Raw genomic sequence first — 25,620 nt, forward strand, 5'->3', positions numbered from 1 at the left:
AGATAGACCTGTGCTGAAATTCAGCTCAATTTTCAGATGTTCGGATAAAATAAGCCAATACATTCTACTTTGAGCATGCTTGGGTTGGGTTTCTGAGACTGCAGGTAAATTCATTCTTTATCTAGTAGGAAGAAGAGATGGGTAAAGGTATGGTTAGGTGTTGATTTGGTGGCAGAAAGTCAGGATAATACCAATCTGTTGGCATCAGTTTTCTATATTAAAAGAAGTTAAGGTTATTCCTGAGAGAATAAAAAGATGATGGAGTTGGGTGTAACAAACAAACAAATTTGAAAGATAGTGGGAGAGTGCTGTAGAAAGCAACACAATGTAATGTCCTGGTTCAACTAATTTCTCAAGATCTAATTTCAAACATGCATTTCTTATTTTATTCAAAAACATATAAAAACCCAGCAATCTAGCAACTATTTAGAAGAAAATTAGAAAATATCCAAAATCCTACTACCTTAGGACGATATTTTTTTTACTATCTAAATCTCTTCTTGTGAGCAATGTTATTCTGTGTGGCAAAGATTTTACCATTTTCTGATCTTCCCTTTGTCGTTGAACAAGAACTCATATTGTACATGTAATTATTGTCTTAATAAGTAGATTGATTAAAAGATAAAATGAAAACCCATTACTTTCTGGTTTTAATTACTACCAAAATACAAATAGTATTTCCTTAGTATATTATTATAATTTTAAGGACTCACATATTTTAGTTTTTAATCTATATAATCATGAACATCTTCATATACAATGGTAAATATGGAATTTCACTGTTTTCTTTTCTTTCCCTTATAGTTACTCTGAAAATAGGTCCAATATATTTAATCACTTATTTCCCTAGGCTACTTCTTCAAAAGATGACACTAACAACTTGAATTCTATTTCCTAGTTCCTGTGAATTCTATTTAGTCATAGCATATATTTAGTCCCTTTCCTCCTAGGCCACTTCTTCAAAAGATGCCACCAACAACTTCAATTCTGTTTCCTAGTTCTTATTTTCCGTTTGAATCATTCTCATTTGTGTCACTGTACTGTGATGACAAAAAGACATTTGACAAGAAAAAAAATCAAGTACATTTTTCAGCCAGGTTCCAAAAACTGTACTTACAAAACTACAGTAACCTTAACATATATTTATATTCTTAAAAAATTTACATAGATTCGTCTTTCTAAAACTGTGCAAAAAGAAGGGCTAGCCGTAACCAATACAATACAAATGGGGAAGCAATTCCGTATTACATGGGCCCATTTATAAATACTGCTACCAATACTACTACATGCTAAACCATTTTATCTCTAAATATAATCCCCTTATTGATATCAAATTTTATGGGAAGAATGAGAATATGCATTTTTACAGGCCATTGAAATTTCTAATGCACTTTTGTTTTAAAGAGGAAGGCTTGCTATGTTGCCTAGCCTGAACTTGAATTCCTTGGCTCAAGGGATCCTACCACCTCAGCGTCCTGAGTAGCTGGGACTACAGACATGTACCACTGTGCCTGACTCCAATGCACTTTTAATTTCAGTTTTCTGTGTTTTTCCTTACAATCATCCTGGGGAGCAGATATGACCATTAATCTGCTTCTTCAGATGTAAAAACTGAGGTTCAAAGAAATTCGTTGATATATCCAATATCATACAGCTAAGAAGTAGTTGACTCAACACCTGCTTTTTCTGTTATGTAACACTGCTACGAGTTAGGGAGACAGATGTGAATTCAAATGCTTGCTTCAACATTTATTGCTTGTAATTCTAACCAAATTCACATATTTATGTTGGTCTCTGAAATTTTAGAGAACATTGTCTACACTATTGGTCTGGTAAGGATTTTATATTACTCCACTGCAATCTTTTAATGTAAAGTCATCAACTACCATTTTATTGACAATTTCAGTGGATGCTTTTTAACCTTCTGCTGTATTTGTCATTGCTGTCTTTTTCTTACTGAAGTACTCCATTCTTTTGATTTTTGAGACATCATAATATCATAATCACTTTTCCTCAGTCTTCTTAAATGTTTTGTTTCCCTTCAAAGTTCCATTCTTCACTCTGTCCCTGAGTAATCTACATCTTCTCCCTATGTAATCTCACCCTCTGCATGCCTTGTCATCCATGTGTTGTTATTTCACTGTATTTGGCTAAATTGTTTCTCCCAAAAAGATATGTCTAAGTACTAACCTGAGCACCTCAGAATGTAACTTTATTTGTAATAGGGACAGGGGGCAGAGAAATTCAAGGCAGAAAGGGGCAGATTCCTGGCAAAACCCCACCCTCAAGCCAAAAAGCCAGAAACTATGGCCCAAAGTGAGAACTTCTATCCCTGTTTTCTGGCTCGAATGTTGCCTTTTCCTAAGCCACCCATGGCCCCACCCTGCGCCATCCTGTGCCTATAAAAACCCCAGACTCAGCTGCTAGATGGGACTACAGCTGGACATCAGAGAGAAGTGGCTTGACATCAGAAGGACAGCTTGACAGCATAACTGTGGAGAAGAACCTGGCTGGAGATGACCGGACTTTGGGGAAAGATCGTCTACCCACCCAGTCCCCTTTCCAGTTTCCCTTCCCACTGAGAGCCACTTTCATCAGCAAAAAAATTCCCCACATTTACCATCCTTCAATTTATTCATGTGGTCTTTTTTTTCCCGGATGCCACACAAGAGCTTGGGAGCCACAAATGTGGATATGAAAGGCTGTCACACTGACTCTTTGCTCTTGCTGATTCAGGGCAACCACCTTACACAGAAAGGCAAAGGGTTCACTGAGCTGTTAACACTTAAGCTAAAAAGCACTGTGACGCACTCTCTGTGACTTCAGAAGTCACAGGCACCCCCACCTGGATACTGCAGTGGGACCTGCTTGGAGTTCACTCCTGCTGGTGCTAAATTGTCCGGCTGGTTCCTACACCTGCTCACCTGTGTGATCCCTCCTGCAAGGGGTGGAACACAATGGGTCCAAGTGAGTGGAGTTTGGTCCTGCTGGCACCGAAGGGGCTGGCTGGTTCCAGTGGTCATTCACTCCAGTTCCCACACTTGTTCATTCGTGCACTCCTTTCTGTGGAGTTGAGTGGGCTGAGTAAATGAAGCACCCCTGTTGTGAGTCCTGCAAAGGGGTCAGGAAAATCCTACTTCATCTGGAAATAAAGTATTTGCAGATGTAATTAAGAACCTCAAAACAAAATCATCCTGGACTTAGTGTGGCCTCTAAATCTAATGACTTGTGTCTTTAAAAAGGAAAAGACACACAGATGTAGAGAAGAAGGCAATGGGGCAATGTGAAGATGGAGGTTAAGATTGGAGTGATGTGTCTACAAACCAAGGGATGTCAACGATTGGCAGTAGCCACTAGAAGCTAGAAGAATGATATACAACAGCCTCTCCTCAAGAACCTCCTGAAAGAGCCAACCCGGTGACACCTTTATTTCAGACTCCTAGCTTTCAAAACTGTGAAAGAATACATTTCTGTTCTGTTAAGCCACCTAATATATGCTAATTTGTTACAGCAGCCCTAGAAATGAATATATTCCCTAACCTACCTTTTTAGCCCAATTTATTGGCTACATCAATGTCGTGTCCCCAGACAGGTAAACATTTTGTCCAAAACTGAGATTTTCAAATGCTATCCCCAAACTTGCTGTGTTTACTATGTTAGGCAAGAGTAAGATCATGTGTAGTCATAGCAATATCATCACTTAAGTAATGGCTTCTGTTCCTAGGGCTTCAGTTCAATGAGAAGTCTATGCAAATAACTATCAAATATATGTCTATAATCCTGATCTGTATTTCCAGCTCTGAATCAGTAAACTCTGCTACCTACTCAACATTTCCTTCTCCTTGGTATTTGAAAAACTACTTGTACCTAATACAACAAAAGAACAAATTGTGATGGCTCCTCCACTCCAAGCATCATCCTCTTGGTTCTCTAAATCAACTTTCTCAGTGTTTCCACCTTATATAAGCTTGAAAAAAAAAACCAAAAACCTAAGAGCCATCCTTTACACTTAATTCTCCCTAAGCCACTCCCAAAATATAGTCCACTTATGTTCAGTAACTCTTTAATGTACATCACCAGTCCCTCTTATATTCAATAACTCTTTAATGTGTTAAATTCTATCTCTGCTACCATCTCTTTGTGACCCACTCCTGTCATATCTTCCCCAGATTCTTGCAATAGTCTCCGGCCCAGTGAACTACAAATATTTTTGCTTTTCCCAGCAGCAAATCCAAAGAAAAACTAGATTGGTCCTTTTGATCACAATAGTGATCACATTTTACCTCAACACATCTACTACTCTTTGAAATACCCGAATGGATTCCTGTCACTTTTATCCAAAACCTGAACAAGTCCTCAAGACCCTATTGAGTCTGGCCTAATTCCTCAACCTCTAGTCAAAAAGTTCTTTCCTGTTTTCCACCCACAATCAGATACCGCTGGCTTTAAAAATGCATCATGCTGAATTCTGAATCTCATTTGCCTGGGATGCTCTTTCTCTTGCTTCTTGATTGATAATGTCTATTATTTTTTATCTTAGCTTAAAAGTTACTTTCTTGGAAGAGACTTTCTCTCTTTTTTTATTTTTACTTTTTTATTTTTTGAGACGGAGTCTCGCTCTGTCGCCCAGGCTGGAGTGCATTGGTGTGATCTCTGCTCACTGCAAGTTCCGCCTCCCGGGTTCATGCCATTCTCCTGCTTTAGCCTCCCGAGTAGCTGGGACTACAGGCGCCTGCCACCATGCCCAGATAATTTTTTTTTTATTTTTAGTAGAGACGGGGTTTCACTGTGTTAGCCAGGATGGTCTCTATCTCCTGACCTTGTGATCTGCCCACCTCAGCCTCCCAAAGTACTGGGATTACAGGCATGAGAGAATTTCTCATTCCCCCAGACTAGGTCAGGCTCATCTATTCTATGTTCTCCTAGCATTATTTTTCTTTATTCTATAGATGTCTTCATAGAATTCTACATTTATGTGCATGATTATTAGATTAATATTGGTCTGATCTTATATTCAGAATATGAGAATATGCCTGTCTTCTTTATTGTATTTCTATTGTCTTTGCCAAGCATAAAGTCTGGCAAGAGGAGAAGTTAAATAATTGTTGAACAAATGCTATTGAATGAATGTGCAAAAACATGCTTGGTGTGGGTATGAAACCAAGAACACATCAATCGCCATCTCTGAAATTATAGAGCTTTGATCTACAGAGATTACAGGAAATACCAATTTCCATTTCAGAGCTGGAAGTTAGAACTTTGATTCAAAATATGGCAGCATAGTACAAGGTAGTTGAATGACGCATAAACTGGAGCTCTAGTTAACTGTCTATTATCCAGCCCCAAACTGTGTCACTACAATGGAGGGGTGCAGAAAAACTGAGCCCCTCCATGGGGACACTGCTAATTTATGGAAACGTTCAACATCCAGGACTGCTTGTATGTTTCTTCCAGAGAGATATTTATTACTATCAGTGAAGGGAAATACAATAAAAACAATTATTCAAAAACCAATTTCCCTGGTCAGTTCCGTCATACACTGCTACTACTATCATGAATATTTGTGTTTTAAATAAGTGCTTTTTCATTCTTAACACCTGCTCCTGCTACTATGTGATTTCAAACCTGAGAAAACAGTTTACCTGGCTGTATTGACGAAGAGGTGCAATATGTCTTCTTAGGGGATTTTATTTCCAGTGTGTTAGAGTGTTACTTGTTTATGAAGAAAAATTTCCCACTTTTATTGAGAGTACATTGTCTTTCAGAAGAAAAAAGAGGGCCTACTTTAATTTTAGGTAGCAAATGAAGTTGGACATTTGGGAGGAACAGGCCAAGGAAATGTACCTTTAGACAAATCTAGAGAAAGAATTTTATGATTAAATCAGGGCTAAAAATGAGAAAGCTAATTTCTCCATCTGATTTGTATTTTATTTGCCATGAACTCCGTCAGGTCTTCTACTCTCCCCAGTTTACGTTCATGAAGAAAAGCATTCCTTTACACACAATTTTAACTCCCATACTTTACCTCTTTCATCTTCCTTCTCCTTCTCCACTTTGAATGTATTCATCTGTCAAAATCTAACTCTTCAACTGTGCTTTTCCTATTACTAAACATAATTGGAGAAAACACATAGGCATGCTTTTTAATTTTTGAATTTTTGACCACAAGCTGCAGATGAGAATGTATCTACCAGCCAATTCACCCTCTCACTTTCTACTCACTGTTGACTGCTAGTCTTACGTCTTATTTTACTGGGAAAATAGAAGCAATTATAAGTGAACTTACCTCATTTGCCCACCACTAAATCTAACAATAAACCCACATCTGTACCGAAGCATTTATCTTCCTTCTTGTTACAATGAATGAACCCTAGGTTCCTGTCTAAGAATAATTCTTCCATTTGTACACTGATTCTTACATTGCCATCAATGTAATAACATAGTTCTGAAATTAAGTATCTTTGTTTGTCATCAGTTTATCTTCTTCTACTGAATTATGTCCATCAGAATGAAAATCTACTGTAATATGTTCCATCAAAAAATAAAACAAAACAAAATGCCTACACCCATTGTTTCATGAAGCATCTGCAAATATCTGACCATTTCTCGGCTCCATTGCACAGCAAAACTTCTCAAAAGTATAGACTGTACTAATTTTCTTCTTTTCGTTTTCTTTTTCTTTTCTTTTTTTTAGACAGTCTCGCTCTGTCGCCCAGGGTGGAGTGCAGTGGCCGGATCTCAGCTCACTGCAAGCTCCGCCTCCCGGGTTTACGCCATTCTCCTGCCTCAGCCTCCCGAGTAGCTGGGACTACAGACGCCCACCAAATTTTCTTCTTTTCATCTCACCTTTTCTCTTGAACCCACTCTCTTCAGGCAGTACTCCATACAACTTGACTGCAATTACCCTTGTCACAAAAGACCACCATCTTGTCTAACTCAAATGTCATATCTTAGTCCTTGTTGACTTCTCAATAGCATTTTACAAAATAAATGTCCTTCTTGAAACATTTCCTTCGCTTGACTTCTGGAACACAGAATTCTGGTTTTATCTCTGCATGGTTCACACCTGTTTCTCAGTATTTTTAGCTACCCTCACTTCATTTTCCTTATTAATAAATATTGGCTGTTCCAAGATCCAGTCTTGGAATTCATCTCTCCTTTATCTTCACTAGTCCCGGAGATGAACTTATCTAATTGTATGCTTTTAAATATCATCTACCTGCTGAACATATAGTTCTAGCTGTATACATCTCCCAGGTTTCAAGCTTATATATGCAACTTTCCACTCACCAGCCCCTTGCAATTTTAATCTACCTCTCAACTATATCATTTCCAAGGCAGAGCTCTTCATTGTTCACCACAATTTTTTTTTTTCTTTCTCTGTCTTCCGTATTTTAGTGATGGGCAACACCATGTACTCAACTACTTGGCCCAAGAAATTTATTGCCATTTTTAACTTTTCTCATTTTCTTATTATCCTGCCAGATTTATCTTCAAAATATATCCTGAAGCATTTTTCCACCGTAATAAAAGCCACTTGTATCTATCACTAATACCAATATGAAGGCTTCTGAAGTGGCCTCCCTTGCCTTCATGTTTGCCCACTTCAGTCAATCATCCTCAAAGCGGCCAGTGTGGATTTTGTAAAATTTATAATAGTTTATGCCACACTTCTCCTCAAAATCCTGCAATGGCTTTTCATACTGTTTATAAGGTGCTATATCATCTGGCTCCTATGCAAGTCTCCAATGCCCTCTCTTACCCATTTAGATTTTTGACCTTCTTCTTATTAAAATACACCACACTTATTATTGCCTCAAAGGTTTTGCATTGTTGTTCCTCTTGCCTCAACATTCTTTACTAGACTAATGTTCATATATCCCTTTTCCTTATCCCTGACTCTTCTGTGACTACCCTATCTAAAATCAAATGTCTCTATTAGTCATTGTATTAGCCTGTTCTCATGCTGCTAATAAAGACATACCTGACACTGGGCAATTTATAAAGGAAAGGGGTTTAATTGACTCACAGTTCCACATGGCTGGGGAGGCCTCACAATCATGGTGGAAAGTGAAGGAGAAGCAAAGTCATGTCTTACATGGTGGCAGGCAAGAGGGTATGTCCAGAGGAGCTCCCCTTTATGAAACCAACAGATCTCATGAGACTTATTCATGATCACAAGAACAACATAGGAAAGACCCACCTCCATGATTCAATTACCTCCCACTGAGTCCCTCACATGACACATGGGAATTATGGGAGCTACAATTCAAGATGAGATTTGGGTGGGGACACAGACAAACCATATCAGTCTTTTTCCATTGTCTCATGTGGCTGGATTTTTATTCATATTATTTATATGACTTTTCATTACATTATAGGCTTGTCTGTTATTATTTGTTTCTTTACGACAAATAAGTTCCATAACATAAAGATTTATTCATATGTAATTTATTGTGCATTTCTGACACTGTTCTAGATTGTTGTACATTAATGTACATAAAGTACGTTACGTCTTTGTACATTACTTCTACATATATAATAAACAACAATCTAGAACAATGTCAGGAATGTGGTATGCTCTCAACAAATATTCATTGAATAATCAATGAATCTTAACATTTAGTTCATCAATTATGTTAACTATTAACTATTAACATTAGTTCAACATATAATCAATGAATCTTAACATTTAGTTCATCTGTTATACTGATCTGAGAGTATCTTCTATGGGTGTGCACAGATTAAACTGAATTATCAAACTATTTACCTACTATTTCAATAAATGTACACTAGGCCTTATGATCCAAAGCTGTCCACCTTTAAAATCTTCATTTCAAACATCAAAATATATGATAAAGATTACAACTAACTCACTCTAAAACCGAATTATCGGACTATTGACTGTTCTTAGGTCCTTTCAATACCCAAAATTTTAAAAGCAGTTTTTCAATGTCTTACATTTTTAAATTGTGGGTTACAACCCATACAAAGTATACTAAAATCAATTTGGTGACTATGACCAGTAGTTTTGAAAACTGAAAAAGAATGGAAAATACTATGGGATATTACATATATTGTAATGTTTCATAAAATGTTTCATAAAACATTGGTTTTAGTAGCATACTTGTTGTGAAAAATGGTCAGAATCAAAATTGAGTCACTAATCTTAAGAAAGCCCTAAAAACTAGAGTCAAGAAAGTCCCTAAGGAGAGAGTTTACATTCTTGAATGTCTGATAACAAAAAAGACTGCAAAGACCATAACCTTGCATAAAGGCCATCACAACCTTACACAAAAACACTTCTATAAGAACATCTGCCAAGAAATGGCCTATCCAACTTCAGACTAGCACCATCCTTGTTATTAATTATCCTTGTAGCCAAGAATAATTATTTCAAAACAACTATGTTATTCTCCTTTTTTTTTTCCTTTAAAAACATTTGCCTTTTCTGCCTCCCCAAATATACATAGTTTACCATGGCATATGTAGTCCCTTTGCAATGCCGTATTTCCAAATAAACATTACTTTCTGTTAGACAGTGTTTCTGTTTGTTATTCAGGTTGATATATATGATGTCAGAAATAGGATCTTAAGAAGTTCACTATATGAAGGAATTAGCAATTCTCAGAACCGGTGTGTAGTACACATTTGAGTTCTCCACTTTCACAGCTTGCTTTTTTTTGCCCTGGTGAGTCTTTACTCAGATTAATTCTCCATCCTTTTGGTAGAGATTTTTTTACTTTACTTGGTTTCTGGTTTGGCTAAGGTCATCTTAGTAAAGGACCATGTATACCTCCTGGGATGATAAAAGTCTTTTCATCTTTTCTGGTAGTGAGTCCTTTTTGGTATAAAGATAAGAAGTATCTTTCTAGATTAAATATTCTTTATTTCTACAGAATTTACATTCTGTCTGTGAGACATGTCTCCTCTGCTTTGCATGCCTAGTTCAAAATTTTGTTTCATCTGCATGCCTGGGTTAAAATGTTTTGAACACATTCATCTTAGTCTATTTTTATTTGGGTTGACTGCATTCCCTTGCTGTTTTCTAAAAATATTTTAAGAGTAAAAATAAACACTACGGAAAGGAATTCAGAATGGCTGATATAAAAGCAACTAGGGTAGTTGCCATCATCTAAAACACTGGTCTGAAATTCTGACATTTTCTGACAGGATTTATAAGATTTTCATTGTTCCCAAGGGATTAATGAGGAATGAAATGAAATTCTTACACTTAAGGCATGCCAAATTTTCTTGAACTCCAGTCAGCTACATATTACGGCCTACACTTGTGCATATTTTAAAACTGATAGACCAATTACATCAAGGATAATTCAGAACTGTTCATATTATCAATGACCATTCAGAGATGGTCATTATTTAAAAAACCTGCAGCTGTAGGGGGAACATACGGTGTCTTCTAATTTTTCTGTTTCTCTCTTTCTCTCTCTCTCTCTCTCTTTTTCTGTCTACTTTGAATCTACTGACTTTTCTACTAGTGTTGAGAAAAAACTCACTGCTTATGGAATTCCAACCAAGATTAAAAAGGAAAAAAAGTCTTAAAAGTCCTCCAAATTAATGGCCTTACAAATTACAACCTCTCCGTAGTAACCAACAGCCTAGACAACCTTTTAGAAATATAAATTCATAGTTGTCTAACATTGTATACAATGATGGAATGCTTAATTTAAAAATTAATAATCTAAAAAAACTAGATAATTGTTTATAAATGTTAGGCTCTCTGGTCAAAATCTTGAACTTAGCACAATAATACATCTCTGTCTAGCAAAAAACTTTTACTTTTTCTGCCCTAAAGAAGCTAAAAGGAAAAGGTGAAAAAAAAAAAAAAAAAAAAAAAAAAAAAACCTGCTAAAATTCTCACCTAGCTGCATTTGTTAATCAAGCAAACTAGACCATCTAACAAAAGATAGATTTGTTATAAATGTAACACTGCTTAGAGATTGTGTTTTTCTTATACAATTCAGCCAGTCCTAGCTAAATATAAATTTTAACAATTTAACCCTAAAGTTATTTTAAATTGATTTACAAAAAAGGGTAAAAGAATTTTTTTTAACTTAAATATTTTTACTTAAATAAATGAAAGTACCATGGAAATACCTTTACCCAAAATTTTAGTCTACTGGCTTTATTAGATTATCTGTCAAGACACATAAAGTTTAGCTGTGCAAACAGGTTTCAATTTTTTCAGAAATATAATTTGAATCTAAGGGTCTGTTATAAACTAGTGAGTTTTTGTTTTGTTTTGTTTTACTATCTTATGACTAAAATTCAGAAGAGAAAGCTATAATGTCTTTATTTGTGTGTGTATGTGTGTTTAGATGGGTTTACATACGTGTATGTTCATGTATTATGTTATATGGTATGTCTACATGGTCAAAGCTGGTGTAGTTGTTCAAAAATTTCTTAAGGATAAAAGAATGTTCATATATAAGAAAAAATATATAGCAATTAACCTAAATGCCTTTAGTTTGCATGACTCCAGTAAATTTTTAATAAATAAGCTGGTTTTAAAATTATCAGTAAAATTTAAAAAAAGGTTTTCAGAATTATCAGCCTGTATTTTTACCTGGATTTACTGTTCAGACAGCTTTATATGTGTCTCTGCTATATATTTAAGGTGTCGGTTTGAGATAAAGATTATCAAACTACACATGCAGCCTAAAATGGAATGATATTTATGTAATTTTTTGATAAATAAGACCTATTTAACATTATTAGTTTAGTGAAAATAGCTGTATCTTCTGAGTTACCAAGTGAAAATTTTTACTTAGGTGAACAACTAATATTCACAGGCTATAAAAATAGTTAACCAGGAAAGTATCTTAAAATAATTAACAGCTTTGTCTAATGTTGTTAAAAGGTAAATGTAAACGAGATAAACATTTATAAATAAATGTTTCATGTCAATTGAAATCTTAAAGTTATATTAAATAATAGATATTCATTAAATGCTGGATTATTTCCAAATAAGATTAAAACAAATTATGTTATAGGGAAGTATGTTTCTAAAATTATAAAATGCTTCTTGTCTATAACATATTGACATGTTACAGACAATTCAAGATTTCTTGCCTCCTAGGTCTTCACTAAATTTTAAAGTTACTAAGATTAAAAATTCTAATTTATATATATAATTTTTATGTAACTATATATAAATACATATAATTATATAAAATGTGCCAAAAAATATGTTTTTAATTTTTAAAAATTATGAATAAGATATAAAAACATGATATTTATTGAAAAAGCATAATTTTTTTCTAATTCAGAAGTCATTTGAAAGTTGCTTTAAAATATACATTTAGGAAGGAAATAGAAGCAACAGAGAAAGAAACCAAAAGTAGGAGAGAGAGAGATGTGGGGAAAGTTACAGATATGAAAATGTATTTTTGGTAAGAAAGGTTAAAATGAAGAGAAAAATTTTGTATAAAAAAGAATCTTGTATGGTAACTGTTTCTCCTAAAGTAAAATAACTGATTATTTAAGAAAGAGGAAGTATGGGACAGAAGAGAAATCCAAGGATGCCATATATGATCTGTGTAAGTCATAATAAGGTTCATGAAAAAGAAACTTATGAAAGGAGTTATGTGTGTGATCAAGTCGGCTAGAATTAAAAGGTGATTATTTATAGTAGTCTTTATAAAGATAGACTTTTGATATTAAAAACACATTAATACAAAACTAAAAACAAATGGGTGCCTAATGTTAGAACAAGGGTTCCTTAAAGTATTCATTTACTTTTAATTACATTGCATGAGGTATTAATTTTTAATTTGGAAATGTCTCGTTTTGAAATTTCTCACACGTGTATCTCAGAAGTTCAACTTTTGTTCTACCTTACTGCATGTAATTTGCAAATTATGCATTATTGTCTTTTTTTTCTTCTCTTGAAATCATGTATCTTTTTGCTTGGTTGGGGTGCTAACTCTCTTTTTCAACCTTTCATCAGCTCCTGTAACTATTTTTCTCTGGTTCCAACTTTTGTTGTGGCCAGATAATGAAATGTTTATCTTAAAGGCCTAGAAATGAAATGTTTTTACCCAGTATAACTTGATTCTATATTCTTGGCTTTTCTTGATATGTCTGAATAGTTTCATGTAACCAGGAAATTTCCTATGCTCTTACTAAGAGTCATGTACTCGGTGCTCAAGGTACTATTTTCTTTGTCTGTATTTCTCTATAATATGGTATACAGTCACGATTCTGTACACATTTTTCTTGTATCTGATTAAATGCAAGTACCATTTTCATTAGGTTTGACTTCCAGGTAATTTAAGAAGGCATCTCATAAGAATAAGAAATCATACTGCAGAAGGTTTTTCTTTACGTCTTTACCTTTTTGGTAGCTGACCTAAAAAACAAAGATATTTCACGTTTTATCAAAATAATTTTCTATGTTGTCTTTATTAGGTTTTTTGTTACTTAGGAAAACTGAGCTTTTAAAGGCTTAATGTTTTTATATCCATATAACTTTCTGTTTTGCTTTTGAAGTATTTTGACTATAACTCTGGATAAATAAATAATATTTTACACAACCTATAATTTTGGGTTTTTTTCTTTTCCGTTTTGTCGTCGTTGTTGTTGTTTTAATTTTGTTTTAATAGTTTTGGGGGCACGAGTATTATTTTGTTACATGGATGAATAATATAGTGGTGAGTTCTGAGATTCTCGTGTACCCATCACCAAACTAGTGTACATTGCACCTGATGGGTAGTTTTTTATATCTAACCACCCTCCTACCCTTCCTCTTCTGAGTGGCTACTGTCCATTATATCACTCTGTATGCCATTACATACTCTTAGCTTAGCCCCTACTTATAAGTGTGAACATACAATTTTTGGTTTTCCACTCTAGTGTTACTCCACTTAGAATAATGACCTCCAGCTGTATCAAAAGCTGATTTTGTTTTGATCAAGTGTTTTGAATCTTTTGAAATCTTTGGCAGGTTTCTCCAGAATCAAAATCCTAAATTAAATCTTTTGGGGCTAAAATTAAATTTGGAACTTTCTAGTTAAGTGCCTCTAATGCCTCAAAGAGTGTCTCTCTTCTCTTGTAGTGATGCTAAGTGATTCGACTTATTTGCCGAAGTATGCGGGAGATATTGTCAAATGATAGTGATACTATACACTCTTTCAGTTACATTTATGGGTATAAAGCTGTTAAATATGTTTGAAAAATTATACAAATTCATAAGTCTACTATATTATCAATCATAATTTTAAGTATGCTAAATCTTTTCTACAGTTCTATTTGTATGGATCTGTAATTAATGCTAATGTTCTAAAGATTTTATAGAATTTATTAAATCGGATGGTCCCAATGTTACACTATCTTGAATCTGGTTACCTTAAAATGCTACATGTAGTAAATTTAGTAAATTTCTTTGTCAATTGAAAATTTTCATCAGATTTTAACCATAAGCTATTTCAAGCTTTCACTATGCATAGTTATTGTTTCGAGTTCTCTAAAAGCATTTCCAATCAGCTCTATTCCAAAATTGCTTTTTTCTAACTAGTACTCTTAAACACAGATTTCTGATAACTTTAAAATAAACGGACTAAATAAAAATTTTCAGAACTCTAATTGTAAAAAATGGCTACATTCATATAACTGCTAACCAAGTTAAAGCAAAAATAAATTAATTACATGAAGTAATTGATAAAGACAATGTTTTATCACTTTTAATTAAAGCATTGCTGGTTATTTACTTAAATGTTTTGTTTTCCCGATTCAAGAAAATTTTCCTTTATAAGCTATCTATAGTTTTAAACAATCTGGTAAAGTATACTTTTGTGAACAATAGTGGAGAAATTTGCTTTTCCTCCCTACTTGATTTATCTAAAATTTGGAAGCTGTTTGTATATATTCTTACTTTTTATTTACATAAGTGTAATAAAAATCTGCTCTGTCTTTGTAAACAGAATACAATTAGAAACATTGGTTATGTTAAATATTTCCAAGGCTTTGACTAAACTGTCATCACATAAAATGTGCATAGAATGTCCAGCTTTAGGAGTTTGCAGCCTTACAGTAAGTAAAAATTGTCACTTCCTGGCAGTCTCAAGAACCTTTAGACACTATGAAAAATCTAAGGTATGCCTTAGTTTGGGTTCCTACCCTTAAAAGGTTTTTGTTTGTTTGTTTGTTTGTCTTTTTGAGACAGAGTCTTGCTCTGTCACCAGGCTGGAGTTCAGTGGCGCAATCTCAGCTCACTGCAAACTCCGCCTTCTAGGTTCAAGGGATTCTCCTGCCTCAGACTCCTGAGTAGCTGGGACTACAGGCGCGCAACCACACCCAGCTAATTTTTGTATTTTTAGTAGAGACGGGTTTTCACCATTTTGGCCAGGATGGTCTCAATCTCTTGACCTTGTGATCTGCCCACCTTGGCCTCCCAAAGTGCTGGGATTACAGGCATGAGCCACTGTGCCCAGCTTCAAGAGGTTTTAAATCTGAGATTCCTATATGATCAGTGTGGAAATAAAATGTTATATTTCCAGAGAAATCTATTAATACACCTGTGCTTTGTTTTATGTTCTTATTATCTCTGACTGAATCAGTTCCTGAAATTTCCTAATTTTCTCCAGTATTTGGCTACAAATCTGTAACTAAAACAAAAGCTACTCCATTCCTATAAAAAGCAATATAGAAGTTGAAACTAGATGAATTTTAAGAAACAAACCCTGTGTCTGATGTATGGACCACATAAAATGTTCGCTAAACTGCCAGATGTTGTGACCAGAAACACTCAAACTACAAACTAGAAGAAGTTAATGTTTTCATAGTATAAAAAGCTTTTCTCAAGACGCAGAGACAAGACTCCCAATCATAGTAAGAATCTTACCCCACTTGCTACCTTTTATACTTGACAAGGTAATGATTAATTGAAATTTCTGCTGGTAACTTAACATAAGCTAGCCTAAGAAATCCTTCAGTACCCATTGGTTGAATTTTTAAAAATATATATGTACTATTGCTAGTACTACATGCCAATCTAGATAAATTTCTCTGGGAAAAGTTGACACTCATATATACAAAATAAGCAAACAAGCCATGTGCTTACAAAATACTTCATCTAATTCCCTATGCTTATTTGATTCATGCAATTGGTGACCTTTAAGTCTAGGTTTATGGCTCAAAACCATTACGTAAACTGGAATTGTCACATTAATATTAATATTACTTCATATTTTCCTTGTTTGAACTTTATATCTTTTACTAATTAAAGTTTTGCAGAAGTGCAACTTCTAACAAAATGATACTGACCCTACACTTTGAGCTGGCACCAGAAGACTATGGAACAGACAAGATTGAACTTAATAGTGAACTCTGAGTAGACTTAGCATGAGAGCCACTCCTTTTAAACCTCCATTGTTGCTCAAATATGGCTAAAAGAATGTTGACACTGAATCCTACTTGCTCATCATTCTCCCCAGTGTGGAATGAGACCAGCAACTGGGACAGGTACATTCTGGAGTCAAGGGACAACAAGTCTTAACTGTAGTGTAATTTATCAGTGATACTTTCAGAGAAAGATCTTGATCAAAAGGAGGAAATGTGAAAGTCATCGGAATCCAAATGGAGCTACTAATGTTAAGAAAAGTATGACACAAAGAGGTGGGGAAGGCTATAAAGAGAGAAGGTTCTCATGCTCGTATACTTTATAATGAAAACACAACCTTGCCCAAAGTCCGTCACAACCTTATACAAAAAATATTTCTGCAAGGACATCCATTCAGCAGCTGTGTGGCCAAAATTGGACCAGTGTCACCTTTGTTTTAATCTCTGAAGCAATGGAGAATTATTTCAAAATGATTCGGTAATTTTTCTCATTTTTTTTCTGTAAAATTTTTGTCTTTCTTTACTTCCCTGAATAGGCATGTAGTTTACTATGGATGTATACTCCTTTTGCAATGCTCTATTCCCAAATAGACATCTTATTTTTGGACAGCCTCTCTGTGTCTGTTATTTTGATTGACAATGTATATGTGTGTGTCGAATAGTAAAGTAAAAATAAACATACATATTTTAATTTGGAATTGCAATTAAAAACTTTTAGAGTCACACTATAAAAATATTCCACTGCAACAGGAAATACAACTTTTTCCCTTGTCCATGGCAATGGTGAACCCAAGCTAGGAGGGAAACTCAGCTTTAATGAATACAGCATGATGGTAATAGAGAGTCTGATGTTGAACTACTCTTTTAATTGCTACCCTCTTTTGTTTTGTTTTGTTTTGTTTTGTTTTCCAAAGGCAAAAAGACCTTCAACTAAGCTTGTCCTGAGATTCCTATGTGTCATCTTTTGTGCTTTTCCTACATCACCTTCTAAATTCACTCTTCACTTTTAGAAGAAAATGAGACTCTCTCAGTGACTCTTCCCATAATTTGAGTTTTGGCAAACTAACAACTAGGAATCTGCCTTTGTAACTTTCTGTCTTTCTGTGTGTTCACTGAGATCTCCAATAAAAGACACAACAACCCAGTGTTGCCATGGTCTCCATGCTAGTGCTTGTCAATAGGAAACAAGATTGCTGTACCTCTTAGAAATGAAATTTCTTGTTGATATGTCTTTTTGTCATTTCTCAGAAATTTGCCCAAATTAACTTTCTTCTCATATTTTTCCAGACTCAGTCCTCTCGAGGGTTCTTTTTTATGTCAGCTCTAAATGGAAAGGACAGAAATGGAAGATAGCAGTCAATCTAAATGGTATATATTCCTAAGATTCCAGAGAAGTTTTCCATGATAAGTGACTGTATTTTCAACACTGCCACAAAATTTTACTATTGCCTGAGAAGTCAAGAAATACTAACATTTGTTAAATAATCATTATGTGCTAGGACCCCCATATGCACAACATAAATTAACCCTGTTCTATTTTATCTAGAGAGTTTTATCTTGCAATGTTTTAAATAAATTTGATTTAGCTTCTGAGATTTAAAAATCAGAGCTTTTAACCTAAAATCCAGTCTTCTGGGTTCTCTGGAACTATCTGAAGATATAGTAAAGTAATATACAATAGCTCCTGTATTAGTTTGCTATGATTGCCACAACAAAATACCACAGCCTGGGTGGGTTAAATGACAGAAATTTATTTTTTCACACTTCTGGAGACTAGAGTTCAAAATCAAAGTGTCAGCAGGTTTTAATTTCTTCTGAGGCCTTTCTCCTGGGCCTGCAGATGGCTGCCATCTCCCTGTGTCTTCACAGCATCCCCTCTCAGTCTTTGTGTGTGTCATAATCTTTCTTCTTATAAGTATCAATCATATTGAGTCAAGGCAGGTGGCTCACCTGAGGTCAGGAGCTGGAGACCAGCCTGGCCGACATGATGAAACCCCATCTCCACTTAAAAAAAAAAAAAAAGCCAGGCATGGTGGTGAGCACCTGCAATCCCATCTACTTTGGAGGCTGAGACAGGAGAATTGCTTGAACCCAGGAGGTGGAGGTTGAAGTGAACTAAGATTGTGCCACTGCACTCCAGCCTGGGCAACACTGCAAGACTCTGTCTCAAAAAAAAAAAAAAAAAAAAAAAAAAAAAAAAAAAAAAACAGGCAAGAAAAAAAGAGGTTATAGATGACCCTTTCTAGATGACGCTTTTGGCAGCAAATGTTAAAAAAAATATTATTTACATTACATAATTATATTTTATTATATTGAATATTATTTATATTAAAAGCATCACAAATAACTTACTGATTTTTTTTTTCTGGTTAAGCAATTTGGTTGTAGTTAGTACTTCCTAACTGTACATACAAGCAATTTTTCAGATCTTTTCAGATTTTTCAGGGTCTTTTCTAACTTAAGGAGACAAATGATGAAAACAATCATATGCAACCTGACTTAAAATCATTACCACAAAACATTCATTGATTTTTTTTAGGAGAAGAATTTTAGAAGAAAAAATAAAAAGATGAACCAGTTAAGCAAGTAATGACATTTAGGCAATAGGTTTGACAGAACCTTCCTTTTTTTTTTTTTTTTCTTGAGATGGAGTCTCACTCTGTCGCCCAGGCTGGAGTGCAGTGGCCTGATCTTCACTTCCTGCAACGTCCGCCTCCCAGGTGGTTCAAGCAGTTCTCCTGCCTCAGCCTTCTGAGTAACTGGGAATACAGGCGCCCACCACAGCGCCCAGCTAATTTTTGTATTTTTAGTAGAGACAGAGTTTCACCATCTTGGAGACTGGTCTCGAACTCCTGACCTCGTGATCCACCCGCCTCAACCTCCCAAAGTGCTGGGATTACAGGGGTGAGCCACGGCGCCCAGCCAACAGAACCTTTCTATGCAAAATGTAAAACACATGAAGACTGGAAAATATTCTAAATGGAATAGTGACTTTGTTGTTGTTGTTGTTGCTGTTTTTTGTTTGTTTGTTTGTGTCTTTTTTTTGAGATAAGGTCTTGCTCTGTCACCGAGGCTGGAGGTCAGTGGTGCGATCTCAGCTTACTCTAACCCTCACCCCTTGGGCTCAAGCGATTTTCCCACCTCAAGCGATTTTCCCACCTCAGCCTCCTAAGTCTCTGGAACCACAGGCGCGCACCACCACTTTTTCTTTCAGGCTTTTTTGTGTGTGTATTTTTAGTAAAGACGAGTCTCACCATGTTGCCAGGCTGGTCTTGAACTCCTGAGTTCAAGCAATCCGCCAGGCTCAGCCTCTCAAAGTGCTCAGATTACAGGTGTGAGCCACGCACCCAGCCAAACTAGTCTTTTTTTTTTTTTTTTTTTTTTTTTTTTTTTTGAGACAGAGTCTCGCTCTGTCACCCAGGCTGGAGTGCAGTGGTGCGTTCTCGGCTCACTGCAAGCTCCGCCTCCCGGGTTCACGCCGTTCTCCTGCCTCAGCCTCCCAAGTAGCTGGGACTACAGGCGCCCGCCACCGTGCCCAGCTAATTTTTTCTATTTTTAGTAGAGACGGGGTTTCACCGTGTTAGTCAGAATGGTCTAGATCTCCTGACTTTGTGATCTGCCCGCCTCGGCCTCCCCAAGTGCTGGGATTACAGGCCTGAGCCACCGCGCCCGGCCCAAACTAGTCATTTTTAAAATGGCAGTTGAATAGTCTTCAGTGAGTCCCGAGTTCCTTTTTCCTAATGGACTCTAAGTCTCAGAATTCTGACAATCTAGATGTTTAACCTGATGATGTCTATACGTATTAATGGCTTCTGTGGTTTTAGAAGAACCTTAGTCATAATTCCATATTTGTTGGCTTCTTAATGGTTCAAAGTATTGGGGAGATGATGATTGCTCATTCTCTTTTCTTAAATTTTTGAGATTTGACATGAAGGATAAGGTATGAACTGAGAAAAGCAATCTGATTAGAAAAAAACTGGAAATAAAAATCATAAGCTTCAGCTACTCCCTGAATAAATTAGTTGCCTTGGTAGATCCGCAATCCTCCCAAAAAGTACGAAGGGACTGCTTGGCTCTCTGAATGCTTTCATAGGTAATTACCTCAATTCATTTTTGCCCAGTATCACACAGTTTTAATCACATTGCTAACTTGAATTAAGCAGACAAGTTACCCCAGTATAACATTAATTCTATCACGGAATCAGTTGTTTGTCCTTGTTTAAAGAGGTGATCATTTGTTTCGGCATTCTAGGCAGACAAGCATGCTTGAGAATAAATATGAGAAAACTACAAAAAACAACTAAAACCTTTTTCTGATTCCCTTAAAAGAACGTCTCCACCACGGAGGTTACAGTGAGCCGACACGGTGCCACTGCACTCCAGCCTGGGCGACAGAGTGAGACTCTGCCTCAAAAAAATAAAAAAAAGAAAAAAGAACGTCTCCAATTTCAATGCATTTCATTGTTCATGGAAATATACAAAGTGTATTAAGGAAGTAAAAACACTTTAAATAATGTCACTTTTCAATCTAAGTGCGGAAGCAGTTTTCCTTTTTATAGGTTTTCTATTATTCTTACATGAATCAAGACAGTCGAGTGTTTTTATTTATCTTGAAACCTGTTCCTAATTCCTACTCTGCCAAGACCATAGATGTGTTTTCAAATAGTAAGCCCCTTTGCATATGTTGTTTATAGATAAACGACAATAATCAAACTTAATTTATAGCGAATTAACGTTGATCATAGTAATCGCAGATGTGCAATTAGCAGTTGGTTTCTACCTTTACTCAAAACCACAAAAACATTTTAAATCACAAAGATATTCACACTTTTTTAAATGTTGATTTGTTTGGTGGAGTAAGTTGCTGATATAAATTTGAGGTCAAATTCTGACCTCTACATAAATGTGAATGTTTTGGTTTGTTAGTTGTCCCTTTTTAAATCTGTACCTAATACAAAATGTTAGTTATTTGAGGAGGGGATCTTCTGCTAAGAAATGCCAGGAAAAGCTTTCTGAGCCTCTACTGATTTTTTGTGGTGGCAAATGTGAGCCATAAGCCAAGACTCTAGTGGCAAATAGTTATTTCATTGTTTTGTCTAACCGTACACAATTTCATGAGGCTTATTATTTTATTTATAAATGAGGAAATCAGAATTCAGAAAGATTAAATAAGTTAACTGAGGCTACTAGTGAATGGAAGTCAAGATTTAAACTAACTATGTTTAACTTTAAAGACCATAATTATCTCATTAAGTCAAATTGTATCTAGGAATGCTGCCTTTCCAAAATTCTATTGAAAAATGGCGGCATTGGCTGGGATTTGGATCCTGACTGCCAGTAGTCTCCTTCTCTCTAAATGTGACTAGACTCACTGGTGGGTTTGGGCCCCACCTGCAGTGGACTCATATGAGATAAAGTGGCTTATATTTTCCTGCCGAACCCTCACTGTACACACTCCATATTGTCTATTTTCCACAAGTCATGAAATGAACCTTTACCAATTGAATCCTATCCCACCTTGATGGAAAAGCACCTAACCATTTCAAGTGACAAACTGATTGACATCTCAACATCTTCTTTAGACCGGAAAAGACTATATAATGAGAGACATATTTGCCTCTTCCATCTTTTTCCCTATTCCTCCCTCTCTTTCAGTAGGAGGTCTCTGGCCACACTTCTTTCCTTTCTCTTCTACAAACTTGCCTATCTCATTTATGGCCCAGAGCCTCCGCACTTGCCTTCCCCTTCTCTTGGAACCATCTATTTCCAGATATGTGCAGGGCTTCTTTCATCTCATTAGGCATTTGTCAGCTTGTATATCACCACCTCTGAGAAGCCTTCCCTGACTGCCTTCGCCAAAATGACCTTAATGCTGTCAGGTTCTTAATCATCTAACATTACGTGTTTTGTTGTTTTCTTCTTGCACTAGAACAAATTAGGGAAAATGTCTTGTTCATTACTCTATCTGCAGTTCTTGAAGAGTGATGTGTGAGTATAGTAAGCAATCAGTAAATATTTGTGGAAGGAATGTATACATGAATTAATAAATTATGTAGCTCATTCTTGGTAAGTGATCAAAACACAATTTTTATTGAAATAAAAGCAATATACCTCCCTAGAAAACAGTTTGTTAATCTCTTGTAAAACTCAACATACAATTACCATTTGACATGGCATTTGCAATTTGGACATTTATCTTAGAGAAATGAAAATTTATATTCACGCAAACACCTGTACACAAATGTTGGTAACAGCTTTATTTATCACAGCTACAAACTGGAAATAAGCCAGGTGCCCTTCAGCTGGGTTCAACAATTAAACAAACTAGTATATCTATACCATGAAACACTACTCAATAATAAAAATAAACAAACTATTGACTATACTCATCCACTTGAAAGAATCTCTAGAAAGTTAGTTTGAGTGAAAAATCCAGTCACAGGGGTTACATGCAAAAAAACTCCATCTGATAACATTCTTGAAAAGATGAAATTATAGAGATTGAGATCAGATTAGTGGTTGTCAGGGTTAAGGACAGGGAAGGAAAAAATAGATGTGGGTAGGTTTATAAAAGGGAAAGATGAAGGATCTTTGTAGTGATGGAACTGTTTTGCATCTTGACTGTGGTGGTGGATAGAACAAGTCAGGTGATATACTTGCATAGAATTAAATGTACACACATTACGCACAAATTAGTGTAAGTAAAATTGGAGAACTCTGATTAAGATGGGTGAATTTTATCAATGTCAATATCCTGGTTGTTATATTTTGATACAATTTTGCAAGAAGTTACTTTTAGAAGAAATTGGAAAAAGGGTTCACAGGATCTTTTTTAAATTCTATTTTAAAACTATATATAAATGTACAATTATCTCAACATGCGAAGTTTAATGTTAAAAAAAATATATCCTTGAAATATAAGTAATTTTTAAACATTAACTGTTTGAAAAATGAACAAACTGCTGTCCACAAACAATATTGAAAGTTGTGTTAAACAATCTAATTTTATACTTAAATTGTTATTTGTGACCCTACTGAAAGAAAAATGCTTATGTATCTTTCTTTCTAGAATATCCTCCTTTTGTATTCCTCCTCTTTCCTTTCAAATCCAGAGTCAGATTTTTATCCACTTGGAATATACTTTTTTTTTTTTTTTTTTTTTTTTTTTTTTTTTGCCTAGACCCTAAGAAAGGCTACTTGTATGGTCAAGCTGGGAGGTAAATGCAAATTTCCAAAAGTGCACCATACGGACATGTAGTGAATATGCAATGCAATTCTTATTAGCTAAATAAATCCACAATTTGCTAAGGGATACTGTGGCAGTCATAGGTGTCAAGGTGCATGCATAGTGTTAGTATGGCTGGCTCACACCTGAGCACAGAATATCAGTTTGTTAGCTGAGTTCTCTGGAGAAAAACAACACTGAAAGTTTTGATTCTAACATATTCCTTTAATTCAGATGTAAAACTTCTACTTTGGGCCCATGAAATTGTCAGGTTTAATTATTGTGCCATATTTTACAATTTCATAAGAATTTTTCCTTTGAAAGTAGTATGACTTCAAAGTAAGCAAAAATGGGGTTTGAAGTCTAGTTCTGTCAATTATTAATTCATATTATTCATTATATTGACATAGTTATTAATTGTCAATTATTAATTTCCTTATGAAATCATAAGGAAGCCATATAACTCTGCACCTCTCATGTCCTTTCACACTTCTCCATTAATCCCCTATCCTATCTCAACCATTTCCTTCTGTGGTCATAACCTAGAGCTTGTCATTGTATAGCCCCCTCATAACCTCAGTTGTATGCATCCCATTCTCTGACTACACCTCCTCTCCTTCCACTGATACTTAGTTTCTATCACTTCAACTCAAACAATTCTATGATGTCAGCAAGACCTCTTTTCCTACTCTCAAACCATATAGTCTGTATTATTTTCTAAAAGTTTAGAGCATTACATTTTAGTGAAAATGTTTTTAGTCTTTTATTTTTGTCCAAACTTCATTTTGAATAGTTTCTGTTGCTGTATCTTCAAATTCATTCATTTTTTAATTCTGCAGTGGCCAATTGGCCATTAATCTCAATCAATATTTTTTTCATTTTATGTATTTATTTTTCAATTTCATGTAAGTCCTGTCTTACATCTTCCATTTCTTTCCAAATCAATTTCATGATGTACGCTTTCTTCCTTAATATATACAGCACATTTTAATAGCCACTTTAACATACTTTTCTGCAAAGTTCATCATCTTTATTACTTCCAGGTCTGTTTCTATTGATTAATTTTTTTCATGATTACAGATCAAACTTTTCTGCTTATTTGGATACCTGGTCATTTTTGCTTAGATGACAGATGTGATGTGTACATATATATCTACAATCCAACTAACTTATATATTGAGGTATTGTTGGGAGGTGGGGGAATCAAGTTTCATTTGTTCTTTTCCATGTAGATAGCTGAAGGTCAACGCACCACTTATTGAGATGAGACATTCATCTCTTCCATGGTTCTACAGTCCCCTTTTGTCAAAATTTAAATATTCACATGTGCTTATTGTTTCTGGTTTCTCCTATTCGGCTGGCCTACTTATCTTTTATTTGCCCAATATCACATTATCTTAATTACTCTACCTTTAGACAAAGTTTTATAACGAATAGCTTTATAATAACCCAGTAGACTTCATGTCTAAAACACCAAAAGCAACAGCAACAAAAGCCAAAATTGGCAAATGGGATCTAATTAAACTAAAGAGCTTCTGCGCAGCAAAAGAAACTACCATCAGAGTGAACAGGCAACCTACAGAATGGGAGAAAATTTTTTCTATCTACTCATCTGACAAAGGACTAATATCCAGAACCTACAAAGAACTCAAATTTATGAGAAAAAAAACACAAACAACCCCATCAAAAAGTGGGCAAAGGTTATGAACAGACATTTCTCAAAAGAAGACATTCGTACAGCCAACAGACACATGAAAAAATGCTCGTCATCACTGGCCATCAGAGAAATGCAAATCAAAACCACGATGAGATACCATCTCACACCAGTTAGAATGGCAATCATTAAAAAGTCAGGAAACAACAGGTGCTGAAGAGGATGTGGAGGAATAGGAACACTTTTACACTGTTGGTGGGATTGTAAACTGGTTCAACCATTGTGGAAAACAGTATGGCGATTCCTCAAGGATCTAGAACTAGAAATACCATATGACCCAGCCATCTCATTACTGGGTATATACCCAAAGGATTATAAATCA

At 35.3% G+C, this 25,620-nt stretch overlaps 1 long non-coding RNA gene across 1 annotated transcript in view; it reads right to left on the reverse strand.

The window, feature by feature from the left end:
• Positions 1-17,458: 17,458 nt before the first annotated feature.
• The window catches only part of LOC126936035 (uncharacterized), an 87,224-nt gene continuing 79,062 nt past the window's right edge, over positions 17,459-25,620 (reverse strand). The window contains exon 6 of the long non-coding RNA XR_007719373.1: positions 17,459-17,682. This is a non-coding gene — a long non-coding RNA (uncharacterized LOC126936035). The remainder of the gene's footprint in view (positions 17,683-25,620) is intronic.

This window comes from Macaca thibetana, chromosome 14, assembly GCF_024542745.1.
Source record: "Macaca thibetana thibetana isolate TM-01 chromosome 14, ASM2454274v1, whole genome shotgun sequence".
Taxonomy (NCBI): Eukaryota; Metazoa; Chordata; class Mammalia; order Primates; family Cercopithecidae; genus Macaca; species Macaca thibetana.